Here is a 13,963-nt window from a genome sequence, read left to right as displayed (position 1 = left end):
ACTGATAACATAGATTTATACAAAAATCTGTCTTAATGCCCTCACCTTTTAAATCATTACAATTTATGCAGGTATATTTGGCGATTCAAATGAAAGGTCTTTTGACACAAAATCCCTCTTAAAGTCCTCACCTTTTAATAATTATAATTCTATGTATGTGTAGATTTGGCAACTCCAATGAAAGGACATCTTCATATCTCCAATCCTCTTCCGTAGTACTGAAACTTGAAATAATGGGGTCCTATGTCACGCTTGTCTTCACAAAAAGATCCCCAGGCTTTTTGGCTTCTTAATAGTTACCTCCACAAAGCTCAAGATCAGTTCATTGGATTTTTCAGAATCATTTCTAATTTTCAACCAGGTGTATATCCTTTCATCATGGCGCTAATGACTATTAACAATGAGCAAGTCACTTTTTATCAAGGGCAATGGTAGTTTTGAAACCCTCTGCTTGGTTATTAGATGCACCATTGAAAATTTAACTTATAGATGTTGGAGCACGAGAATACCATGATACCATCTTGCTAGTTTAGGATTTTTTTTGTAATATCTCACTACACGAATAGGGGATCACCTAGATATCTATGTTACTGGTATTGGGTCAGTTCTCTTGTCCTATCTGCCCCCAGTTTAGGATCCAGTTCAGATTGGCTGGGGAGTTGTCCCAGAGAGTAATGACCCATCCTTTAGGACCTCCAGCAACCAATAATAAATTTCCAAGCCTTTTCTTTTATTTAAGTCCCCAAGGCTAAGCAATATTTTATTAAAGCAATGAGTTGTTTCTGAATCACTTTAGCTCCTAATTTTCAGTCATAGGCGTAGCGGCCACTTATTGATTGCTCTGACTTGAAGGCATGATTGTGTATTTTTTGGTATCTTGCCATCAGTCGGTCCTTTGGAGGGAAAGAAGCAACGATTTGCAACAATTCTGTTTGCAGTCTACAATCTGAACCAAAAGGCCATGGTTAGAAAATTGATTGCAGCACCTGTAGGTTAGTAGGAGGAATATGCATCAGTCTGGAGCTGAAGGTTTGTGGATTCTGATTATTTAAGTTCAAACTTTACTGAAAGCTAGGCAACTCTTGATTGTGTTTATAACTTTTTATGATTTTTACTCTTTGTTTGGAAATTAATTTGTATTCATCTGTTGATACGAGTTTGGTTGTATTGAGTGAATTTAGTTATGAATACATAAATGTCTCATATATCATAAGGAAGGATATTTGAAAGAGCCACAATTTCATATGTGGGTCCATTACCAGAGACCTGGGTCAACTCACTTCGAATCCAGCAGAACCAGTGGGAACCTGCAGCGGACCTACTGCCGAATGGATGCCCTAATTATTTTTTATCTTTGATTTGCTCTGCATGGATAGTGTGCACATGGGCAGTTGATTTGTTGTTGAAAGAACCTGCCATCATTACCCAAGCAGAGCATGCCCTCCTCTGTGGTGTGTTTACTCATCTTTTTTCTACATCAACAGTAGCACACCCAGTCAGTTAGTCCCTTGTTCTATTTGCGCTCAAACACCCACACGAAACCTTTGACGATTCCCTGTTGTATTTTATTTTATTATTACATTTTTTTTAATAATAATAGAAAACTATAAATATCTAATTTTTTTAATCCATGAATTGTGGTCTTGTGGGACCTCTTCCTTTAAAAAATTTGAAAAGAAAATGTAACAGAGTGAACCAAACCAGGGGCGCAAGCCAAATAGTATCAAGTTACATTAGAACCTTGAAATCCCATGGTATTGGGAGACATTTTCACCCAATAATTTTTTTCAATCAAAGACATGTTGGGTGACACTTCCCTTTTGGGTAGAACTTTCTCTTTGCATAATAAACCATGATTAATTGGAATTCTTTCCAAGAAGAGTGTATGTTTTGGCTGAAAACCCTACCCAAGATGCAAATAAATGAAGGAAAAGAAATAGAGAAATCAGAAATGAGAAATAAATCCTATGAATGCAAAGCTTACAATGAGCTCGAGAGTTAAAATTGCAAAGAAACCTCTTGGTTATATAGGCCAAGGGAAGAGAAGATACCATAAGATTATGGAAGTGTCTCAATCTTATGATATGAGACAAAGGAATAAATATCTCATATAAACCCTAAGTAAATTTAACTAATAAGATGTGAAAATGACTTAAGTGGATAACTAGATGATCTCGTTAGATGAAGTACCTGATTCACAATTTTGACTTTTGCACATAGTCCACAGTTAGTGAATCAATCGACAAATGCTATTATTTTCGGATCAACTAGGATGGTGGTGCCTGGCCAACTAATCCCATTTAAGCCCAAGTTTCAGTGACAGGTTCCTCTCCAACTCTCCTTTTCAGATCTGGTTTCAGTATTGGTTTATCAGACTTGTAGCTCTCTGTTTATGCTGATTAGTTTCAGTTTCATGTCTTTTTCTTAGTCTTGTTGCATAAAATCAGTACATATCAATGAATAAGTTAAAAAGGAAAAGCATCATTCCGAAACACTTTGCATCCAACTCTTTTTAACCTCAATTTGTTTCAAGTTGGATCAAGTGTCAATCTTGGTTGATGGGAGTGATGTTGATCTCTAGTTTGCATGATTAGACCACCTAACCCTTTCACTTCTAAGAGGGATTGTAGATGAACACATTTTCTCTCAGTAAAAGGTTGGGTGAGTATATTCTCAATCTGAATTGTTGTAGGGCAATAGAATAAATCAATGAGCTACTCTTGAATCAATTCTCAAAGAAAAGGCATATGGATCTCAATGTGTTTGGTTTGTTGATGATGGACTGGGTTCTTTGGGATCTAGATGACACTTTATTTGTCAGAATAGATGACTGATGACTTTTGAAAACTAAAAGCGATGCGGAGTTCAACAAGGATATTTTGAGCCTTTGTGGTGGTATTCACAACCCGCCAATACTCGGTCTGAGTCAAAGAGAGGCAATGGCATGTTTCTTCTTGCTTTGCCAACAAACAGTACTGGAAACAAAGTGAAAACTGTAGCCAGATGTGGAGTTGTGATTTTCAAGATCGCTAGGACAATTGCAATTTATGTATCCCATCAAGTATTAACTTGTGCTTATGCATAGTGAATTCCGTAATTGTGAGTTTCATCATTGTAGTGCAAGATTATTTGGGGGCATTTGGTGTAGCTTATGTGGCTGCACCATGAAGTGTGAGCAATGACAATTGTTGTAACATGCTATCTATTTTAAAATAAATGAACATTAAATTCCACTGTTAATATTATACTGCCTAATTGCCATTTGAGCTTGGTGTTTAGAACTTACACAACTCTTAGTTGGTCACACACTATACCTACCTCCTAACTAGTTTGACCATCTAACTAGGATTTGTATTTGATTCAAGTGAACTGATGGATGCATGCAAACCACTGCACCACCTTGGCCAAGGTTCAAAGATGCAAGCACTATACATGTGCTGTTGGTATTCACCATGCTTAGTTGTACATTTACACTCGATTTTATCTATCTCACTTGTTAACTAACTAACTAAACAAGGCAACTGCTAAATGTCTATTGACACTAACAGTCATTGACAACCTTCAAGGAAATTAAACCTGCTAACAAGCCAACTGGTAAAATGTCTATTGACATTAAAAGTCGTTTACAACTTTCATGGGATTGTTCTCACACAAGTTAATTAACAATATACCTTTAGTTATTTTTTAACATTGATAGATTTTCTTTTCTAGCATCCTGATATCTGAGGGATCCTAGAACCAACTACTAATTTTGAATCATAGATTTATTTATGAATGATTCATCATATATCAGATCCATAATTTCTGTTTCGGAAAGAAATCAAGGCCATTAAGCCTTATTGGTTAACTGTAAAGAATGTAATTTAAGCTGATCTGGTCACACAATCACTTAGAAGATGATGTATATACACTAATTAGAGACCATTCTGTTTGTGTAAAACAAACTATGACAAGTATAGAAGAAGCCATACTCGGATCCAGCCATGATACATGGTAATGTATATAAATACAGTGTACATGGATTTAATTTTACATTTAGTTACCGATTGTTGTAATTATTTGTTCTGCTACACCATGAACACATGTTCCAGGGACTGTGTCAAGCTACCCACTATTGTGGTTGAGAAGTAGAACTGAACATGCATGAACTTAATATATATCAGTGACAGTTCTTTATTGCTTTAAGCTATAATAATGAAAGATCTCTCGATAAGATGAAGATATATTGGTGACAATTCGTTCTTTAAGCTATAATACTGAAAGATCTCGACTTTATGACTGATAATAAGATGAAGATAGTTTAGTCAAATGATTCAGATATAACATTTACTTATATGATTGGGAAACCAACATGCCTGTAAATCTGTTTTGACAGAACTTGATTGATATTGGTTATTTCTTCTCAACTATGATTCTCGATCATCCAAGAACGAGCTCTCGACTTTATGACTGATAATAAGATGAAGATAGTTTAGTCAAATGATTCAGATATAGCATTTACTAATATGATTGGGAAACCAACATGGCTGTAAATCTGTTTTTACAGAACTTGATTGATATTGGTTATTTCTTCTTGACTATGATTCTCGATCATCCAAGAACGAGCTATCTGGGTTTGATCCTCTTGCGATTTATTGATCACCATAATTTTTTTACCAACAAGTGTCTTTTATGACAAAATGATGGAAGTAATGATGATAATAATGAACAAAGTCACAATGTTCTCACTTTATTTTGATACCTCTAAAGGCTGGATTGCAAATCAATTGTTTAATATCAATCACAAGAAAACCATTACCAACCTGCTATGTTTTCTTGTCAAAACATGTGATGCATTCTCAATGCTATGCTGCATTCCTACTACTACACAGGGTGGTTATGAAACAAAGTAGTGCCTAGCCTTTCAGTGGCTTGTTTATATCTTACACGAACATGTATGCTTGGCTATGACAGTCTTTACTAGTATGTCTACCAGTTTCAAATTAAATTCATGAATAATCAATTGCTTGATATGTTTATGCATATACAAGCGCACACACACATATATAAATATATAATACAAGCTATAATGACAGTAATTAAAGTGGTTGAGTATTAAATTACTTTCAAACTCAAGTTCTTTATTCAATTGCTATAACTTCTCTTCGAAGTGTTTAATTAGATTTTACATCACAAAGGATTTGTCATGGGGATGCAATCTTGTCCAAACCAATTGGTGACTGGTAATTGAGAATGAAATAATGCTAACTTGACCTGGCGACTTTAGGATACCAAACAAACCCTAAGAGGTTTACTTAAGAATCTTGGCAATGGTGACAACTTTGACATCTTCCCATGTTTGGGTTCGTCTCATTGATGCTACACTTCTTCCTGTGATCAAATCTCTTGCATCACTCAAAATTACAAAGGTAGCTAGACATAATCCGTTGAGATAATGTGTGTTGCACACATTGCATAATATTGTTTAAATTGTATTATTTTATTTTATTATGTAATGTTGCACCTAGGAGCACCTAGATGGATGTGCAACATGTAGAGATTCCCATGGAATATTCTTCTCGAGTTGTATTGACATGGTAAGATTTGATGTAATTATTTAATATTAGATAAAAAATAATTAATTGCCCAATATTAAAAATGTGGGTCAATGGTGGTCTGGTAGCACATGGTTTATGTAATACCACTTGGTGGTTTTGTGAGAGCTTGCCACTATATAAGCAACCACAAAGGTTTCTAGATGCAAGACAAGGAGAGACAAGTTAGCCAAGACAACATTTGTGGAGGTTGGAAACATGACATGGTATGTGTGGATTTATGCTTGTTCACATAGATTGCTTGGTTGTGGCTATGACTTCGAAGCCTTATGTGATTGTATTGCAATGGTGTCTTGCTGAATAATACATGGCGATTGATGCTTTTGGAGGTTGAGTTTTATCCTAAATGAGGATTTCCTAGGGGATAAGTTTGGGTCACATTTTTGTGGGTATGATGTCTATTCTTTTGCATATGGATTTTAAATGTTCATTTATTTTCAATCTTTTATGGGGTATGTGAAAATGGAAATATTCTGTAGGTTGCAAGTTTCCTTACAAGTGGTATTAAAGCTATGATTTTATTGTTGTAACCATAGATTAAATCCATGGGAATGCACGAAAAAATAAAAGAAAGGGCAAGATATATGAGTTTTGTAGTATGTTTATTGCACATCTGAGGGCGTTGTTATGATGGGTTGTTGGCATATTTTGAGCATGTGAAATTGTTGGTCAAAAAGGTTTTTTGGATGTTTCATTTTAATGAGTGTTTTAGGGGTGGGCTTCTAGAAATGACCTCCTGGGATAAAAACAGACCTCACCATTGGATCCAGGGTGACCTTTTCATTAATTTTGTTTCCTAGTTTGGCCATGTTGAGAGAAAATGTAAAATGTTTTTAATTGTTGGTTGTGACGGCCATTAAATCTAATTTCGTCAAAATTTTTGTTATTAAAAAAAAGTGGCTTATAGAAGCAAATAGATTGTCTTGTTAAAACAACCATAACTTTCACTTAGGAGGTCGGATTTTAGGCTTCTTATAGTTTTTGGAACACTAATTTAGAGCACTACACTTGGTATAGGTTTGATTATGTGATTTTGACATTTTTTTAGGTTTTATGAGCTCGATAGTCATATGTTGTTCATTTTTAGCATTACATTTGAGCATAAATTGGGCATGCAAAGTCAAATTTTGGACTTCGATAGTCAATGGAAAGCTCTTGGAGAGCTTTACATAGTGGTTCAGATTTGGTGCAAGAATAGCATGGTTTATTTGGTGATATATTGATATAAACGATTTATGATTTATATTGACTATAGTAACATTGTGCGTTTATGCCATGGTATATTTTTAGTATAACACGAGGACTCGCACCCACCTCCCAAACCTTGAAGTACCTGTCCCCAAGATGACCCTGCATTGAGTACTTGCGCACCCAAATACTCCCACCTCCACCATGCCGTAACCATGCTTCCGCTGGAATAGATACTTGGATTTTTATTTGAATTTTGTTTTTTGAATGTTACTATTGGGTATGTAATATGTTACTATGTTGAATGTTCAATTGTTCTGGTGCATTGCAATTTTGATATGTTTAAGTATTTTAAATTGGTATGTTCTACTGAAACATCATTTCATAACAAGCATTTCAAGTTCTATATGTATACTTTTCAATACTCGTCCATGTTTCATCCTCCCCTTGCCACCTTCCCCTGGCCATCCCCCCGTTGTCTCGAAAATAAGGCCCATTTTCTCCCCGTCCTGAAAACTCATCCCAACATTGCCCCATCTCGACGTACCCCAGTACTGGGGTTACATTGTATATTTTAGAGATTTGGAGTTTGATGTCATTGTATACTAAGGGTGTATTTTAGATTGGTCTCTTGTTGACATGGTTATCAGTGTTCAATTTGGATATTTATAATGACTTGTTGGGTTTACAAGTTGTGTTGTGATGTTTGATTTGGATAGGTATGATAACTTGTTGGGTCTACAAGTTCTGTTGCGTTGTAAGAGGTCTGTACTTACGGGTTGCATTTATAGCTTGGATATGGGTTGTCTTTGCCTATTGATCTTTCATTATTGATGTACATTCACACTGGTGAATTGGATTTGGTTTGTCTATGCCCTTAGTCACATGATTTTCTAATTTGTCTTCATGTAAAGGGGATGAGATGTTACTAGGTATACTCATGGTGAAGGATTGTGGTTGATTATTTTATGTTGACAAGTTGGACACCTTGAAAGTTAGATACTTGGTTCATTGATGTGATCATGGTGTCATAGATTTTGACATGACATGATTGGATATACAAGTACTTTGTTAGCGTTCATTGGTTTGGATTCCTAATTTGGTTATGACAGTATATCTTCTTGGATTATTTGATTTCTTTTGAGAAGCTCATGATGTGCACTTTGGATTCTTTGATGGTTTGATGACTTGGTTGATTCTCATGGTTAGAGGATGGTTTTTCATCATGATGTCATGGATAGCTTGGAAACATGATTCAATGAGAGCTTGTTACAGTGATGATGTGGCAGTGCAAGATTGGTTTGTATCTTCTTGGTTTCACTTGGTACTGACACTTTGGTTGTGTGTGTGTAGATTTGGAGGATCTTCAAGTAGCAAATGGATGTTACGATGCCATGGTTGACTCGGTACCATGATTGAGTGAGAGTTGTTGACATTGACATGTTTATTGATTGTTTGCAGATGTAGGAGGATGTCTTAGATCTTGTTGGTGTAGAAGCATCTTTGACAATTGCATGGTGCACTTGTTGGTGATGGTTATCTTCATGGTGTATGGAGATGGTTGTATATTGAGGACTCACAGGGTTCTTAGTAGAGATGTGATTTATGCTTTCATTTGATATGTTATCCTTGGTGTTATGATGGTTTCATTATTCTTTCATGGTATACTCTTGATATGTGTTTAGAGTTTTGACATGTTATGGTATGTACTATGTTCATATGGAATATTTTGTCTCTTTGGTTGAGATGGTTAGATCATGTTGTCATGTTTATGATACTGAGACCATAGTTGAAACTTTGCCATTGATTTTGGTTTAGTTTCTTGGTATTGAGTACATTGATCATTTGTTGGATACTTCACGATATTGCTTTGTTGCATTTGGAGTTGGCATGGGTTGATTGGTTATAGGCGCTTATGGATACTTAAAGATGGTAGTGATGTTGATTTCTCTTGGATTAGAGATATATTTGTTGGGAGGATTGATGGTTTCAGCAGGAAGTTTGACAGACATTCACCTAATATGGACTTGAGATTGTTCTTAGATTAGTCTTGGTTGGAGACTTGGATATCTTGATGAGCCTTCTCATTGCCCCCTCTTGGTCTACTCGGTGGGTTCACTACTTGAGAGGTATAGCCCATTATTTCTCTCAAGTGCATTATGTTTTGTCTTTCGTTGATGTGGATTTTGAGCTATGGTACATGAGTTAGTTTTGGAGGGTTTATTTGAGAGATGGTCTTTGCATTGGTTATCTCCTTGTGCATATGTTGTTGTTATGCGGGCTTAGTTTGGGAGATGGTTTTATTGGGCATATTGTTTGGGTTACAAATGGTTATTCTTTGGTTTAGAAATGGTTTATGTGTTTGATCTTCTTGTGAGGCTTACATCCATGATTAGTTATATGGTATGGTATGGGTGTTGGTGTGGCTTCTTGGTTGGGGTTTTATAGAAGAGATTATACTTGACAGCTTACATCTAAAGGTGTGTGTAGGATATGATATAGGTTATGATTTGCATGGTTTCTCTTTGGTCTTGGTTATCTTCCCAGATGCCCAGTTTCACTTACAATGGATTTGAGATTGGTTGGAGATTGTGATCACTGGTTTGTGTTCATGTATGTCATGTGAGAGATGACATGATTATTCTTTATCTCTTTTCTTTGTTTGTTGTGGAGAACTTGGGAGAGTGTTGGAGATTTTTTATGAGAGTTGTTCTTGCAGGTTATTAGTTTATGTGTTATGGATGTCTTTGATACTACATGGATTCACTTCTATGAGATCTTGTGAGTGGATTGGTTACAAATTTGACATTATCTTTTGCAGTGGATCCTTCTTGGTGTGAGTCTTGTGATTGTAGGTTGCAGAATGAATATGTTGATGATTTGAGATTCACTTGGTATGTCTTTGGAGGTATGGATAGTTGGATGGGTTAGAAGTTCCCGTGGGTGCTATTTTAGCTATGGATACATGTGATTATCTTTGGGTCAGGTGTTTGTGCTTGGCATTTCAGTTGGTACATGATTTTATGATTCTTATGAGACAGGTTGGGTAGCTTTCTTTTTGGATGGCTTCTATGTATGTCCGATGATAGTGGCATAATAGAAGGTGGGATCATTCATGTTTGAGATGCTAGATACCTTGATTTTGTTACATGTATCTAGATGGAGCACATGGTGTACTTTGATCCATGATGGTGAATGTAGGAGGGATTGTTTCCTTGTTCATTTATGTGGCTTCAAATTGATCCTATGCAATGTATATAAGTAGGGATTGTTGAGATTGTGTGTTGTACACATTACATAATATTGTTTACATTGTATTATTTTGTTTTATTATGTAACACCTAGGAGCACATAGATAGGCGTGCAACAAGTGGAAATTTCTATAGAATATCTTTGATGAGTTGTATTGACATATTGTGATAATAATTGATGTAATTATTTAATATTGGGAAAAAATAATTAAATGCCTAATATTAAATGTGGGTCAGTGGGGGTTTGTTAGCACAAGGTTTATGTAATACCACTTGGCAGTTTTGTGGGAGTTTGATACTATAAAAGCAACCGCAAGGGTAGTTGTAGATGCAAGACAAGACGAGATAAGTTAGCCAAGGAAGCATTTGTGGAGCTTGTAAATATGCCATGGGATGTGTCGATTTATGTTTGTTCACATGGATTGCTTGGGTTGTGGCTATGGCTTTGAAGAGTTCCATGGTTGTATTGCAAAAGTGTTTTGTTGAATAATACGCGGTGATGGATGCTTTTGGAGGTGGGGTTTATTTCCCTCATTGGGGGTTCTCTAGGGTATATCTTGTGTCACATTTTTTTTGGTATGTTGCCTATTCTCTTGCGTGTGGATTTTAAATGCTTAATTATTTTAGATCTTTTATGAGTTATGTGGAAATGGTAATATTTTTTAGGTTGCAAGTTTCGTTACATAATCTTCTTAGAATATGATGTGTTTATATAGCAAAACATCAGTTGCTAGAATTTACGTCATAAATTAGCCGATAGGTAGTTTTTGTGTGAAGACAACCGCCAAAATTCAATATGTGATGCTGGCAGGAGACATCCCGACCAAAAACCAGTGGCAAAATTAAACATATGAGCAAGGGAAAGGGGAAGGGCATGCTTAACGCTAGTTCATCTGCTGTCTATGCACTCTAATTTGGTGCGTACTCTCAAATCGTTGATAAATGCAAGATGCATTTAAGATTGTGAACTATAAATTACCCAAATGCATTGTTTTCTTTAGTGTGCATAGAGGTGATTTTGTGAGTTTGTGAGAATATCAATTTACCTAAATTTTCTAGCCGTTCAAGAAAAAAATCAAGGTGGCACTGATTCCAGTCGTTTTCTATCCTTTTTCTCTTGATGTTTGGGATCCTCTGGGAGCATTTAACTGCCCTTATTTAATGGATATGGTTCCTTCTTCACAATTTGCAAGGGATATAATAGCTGTTACAAAAACACAAGTTGACAAGGGGTATAGGAGCTGTTGCAAATACACAAATTGACGGAAGGAGACTCTAGATTTTCACATTTTCAAGGCTGATTTGCCAGGTATCAATTTCTTGAGGGGCTTGCCTTTATGCTAAATAGTTACTTTTCAGTCTTAGGTTTGGCTTTTGCATTTGTATATGTGTTGTTGATTACCAGGTTTGAAGAAAGAGGAGGTGACGATAGAAGTGGACAATGGACAGATCCTGCAGATTAGTGTGAGCGCAAGAAAGAAGAGGAGCAGAAGAATTATAAATATCATTGAGTGGAATGCTCGTGTGGCAAATTTTTGCAGCAATTCCAGCTGATAGAGAATGCGATGGTGGAAGAAGTGAAAGCTGCCATGGAAAATGGAGTGCTGATTGTGACAGTACCAAAGCATCACCGAGGTGAAGTCCCAACACTTCATCTCTGTGAGTGTCACCTAGATGCAATAAGTTTTAAGTGTTCCATTCATTCTCATGAGAGATGGGTTCGTGTGAACCACTGCTAATGAAACATGGGTCAATGAGTTTGACTCAAAAAAAACTACACAGTTGAATCCTAATAGCAATATCACAAGTGCCAAAGCAACCGAAGCCCAAACATAAGGTTAAATCCTTTGAAATTTCTGGCTGATTGCTGAGAACATTAAATCCTCAAACGAAATATAATTTGAGTTCTGTTGAATGGTGCTAGTGCAGTAATAAATATTATATCAATGATATTTTGTCTGTAACTCTAGGATTTTCCTACAAATACTAATGTAAGGTGTTGTTTATTTCCTATGGATTATCCCAATCAACTTAAAATTTCATTGTTTTTTTTGGAGAAATAGAAGACATGATTTAATGATTGAGCATGTTTTTACAAGCAGCACTAAATGATATTGATAGTTTAATTTATTTTTAAATATATAATTGATTTGAGAGTAAAAAGTTTATTGAAATAAGTATCAATAAACGTACAAAACAGTTCTTAGAAAAAACATGATCAAAGTTCAGGAGTTTAGCAGCAGTAGTCAAATAACACCATCACAGAATTTACAAGGTTAAATAATGAATGAGAATTGCTGGAAAGAGCAGAACAGGGCAGCAATTTGTAGCAATTCTGTGGTATAAATTGTTGGAGACCAGCTTTATCACTGATTAACATAACAGAAATACAAAGATAATCAATATAAAGCAATTGCAACAATTCTCATGTTTGTACTAGATAGCTACAGAAGACATGATCACAAACTAACTGAATCTACATAACACTGAAATAAGCTGTACAGTAACCAGCTGGAAATGTTCAATCTGACAATAGACGATAAGCATAGTCTGAAATAGTGGTTAGAAGAATTAAGTAACTTCCCTTTCTGAATCTTCAAGTTCTCAACAATCTCAGATACTACTGATACAATCTGAAAATCCTGTCACTAGCGAATAATGTTCAAGCTGACAATAGAAGATAAGGCCTAATCCAAAACAGCAGTTAGAAGAATTAAGAAACTTACAGCTCTGGTTCTTCACGTTTTCAGCAATTTTATATAGTATTCGACATTTGTAGCATACAATTTGAAAAATGCTCAAGCTAATGGTATAGGATGAGGTATAATCTGGAATTGTGGTTAGCAACTTCCCTCTCTAGACCTTTAGCAATCTTAAATGGCATTGGTTGCATTTAATCATCAATCTTTGTGTGATAGTGAAACCTTAAGCGTGAGCTAAGTTTAAAGATCTTTTGACTGCACCTTGATAGCATTAGTATTGACCTGATCTTGTAAAGATTTTGTTATTCGCATCAAGTGACAAGGCTGCAACAAAAGAGTTTGAATTTCAATTTCCAAGGGGGAAAGAGTGTGACAGAGCGGTCGAACATATCAGTTTCTAAATGCACTTTAATCTGAATTTCTAAAGGCATTTTATTCAGGTGAGATGACGAGTTATGAGCAGATGAGGATTTGCAGCTTTCTATGATCAGCCCTAAAATTGTGCTTCAGTTAATAGTTATTATTTAAGGGGTAATAAATGGTCATTTTCAGGTATGTTTATACATAATCTTTTTATTGTTAATTGTTGACTTTGGCTATTGCGTACAATTAATCCAATTTTCATGTACAAATTCTGCTTTTGTTTTTTAGAAAATTGTTGATGAAGATGAATTTTTGTGGAGTGATAAAGTTGGGATCAATTGTAATTTTTTAATTTGTAATGATTTTTTAAATGAAATTTAAATATCAAATTGGGATTTGAGTTATAAAAATATTTGATATTAATTGGTTTTTATTCTTAATAATAAATGACATTTAATTTTTTAAAATTTCTTTTGGTTCAGTAATAGGCATATGCCGAATTTTATTAATATTATGAATATTTACATAGTTTTACCCCGTTCATAGTGCAGGCACTAGCAGAAAAAGAACAGGGAAGGAAACCCCCTAGTCTAGCCAGGTATCAAAGTCTTGTATACAAGGGGAGGGGGATCCTCTAGTACAAATAAAGAGAGCATACCCTCTGAATATATGGCCATACTCAAATGGCAGAGGTGGCATACCACCTTACATGAGCCTCCAAGTGAGGTCTTTGAGTTTGCATACCAGCCTTTACAACATAAGATTAGGAAACAACAAATGATCAGATAATTAGATTACAAGAACCTCTTCGAGAGGGCTTGAGGTGGCATTCATCCCTTACATCATAATGAGGATAGAGAGGAGA

General features: G+C 35.6%; 1 long non-coding RNA gene and 1 pseudogene across 2 annotated transcripts in view; both read left to right on the top strand.

Annotated features, from left to right (window-relative positions):
* LOC149554372 (uncharacterized) overlaps positions 1–13,963 on the top strand; it is a 51,182-nt gene that overhangs the window by 11,620 nt on the left and 25,599 nt on the right. The gene's annotated exons all lie outside the window — the stretch shown is intronic.
* LOC149554373 (18.0 kDa class I heat shock protein pseudogene) lies at positions 10,533–11,997 on the top strand (annotated as a pseudogene). Its single transcript, XR_016365252.1, has 3 exons — positions 10,533–10,553; positions 11,303–11,342; positions 11,439–11,997. The product of XR_016365252.1 is annotated as an 18.0 kDa class I heat shock protein pseudogene (transcript).

The sequence above is a fragment of the Cupressus sempervirens genome, chromosome 5 (genome assembly GCF_028749045.1).
Source record: "Cupressus sempervirens isolate cs-2001-9-10 chromosome 5, ASM2874904v1, whole genome shotgun sequence".
NCBI lineage: Eukaryota > Viridiplantae > Streptophyta > Pinopsida > Cupressales > Cupressaceae > Cupressus > Cupressus sempervirens.
Note: the sequence above shows the minus strand (reverse complement) of the source record. Positions and strands in the feature narration are given on the sequence as shown.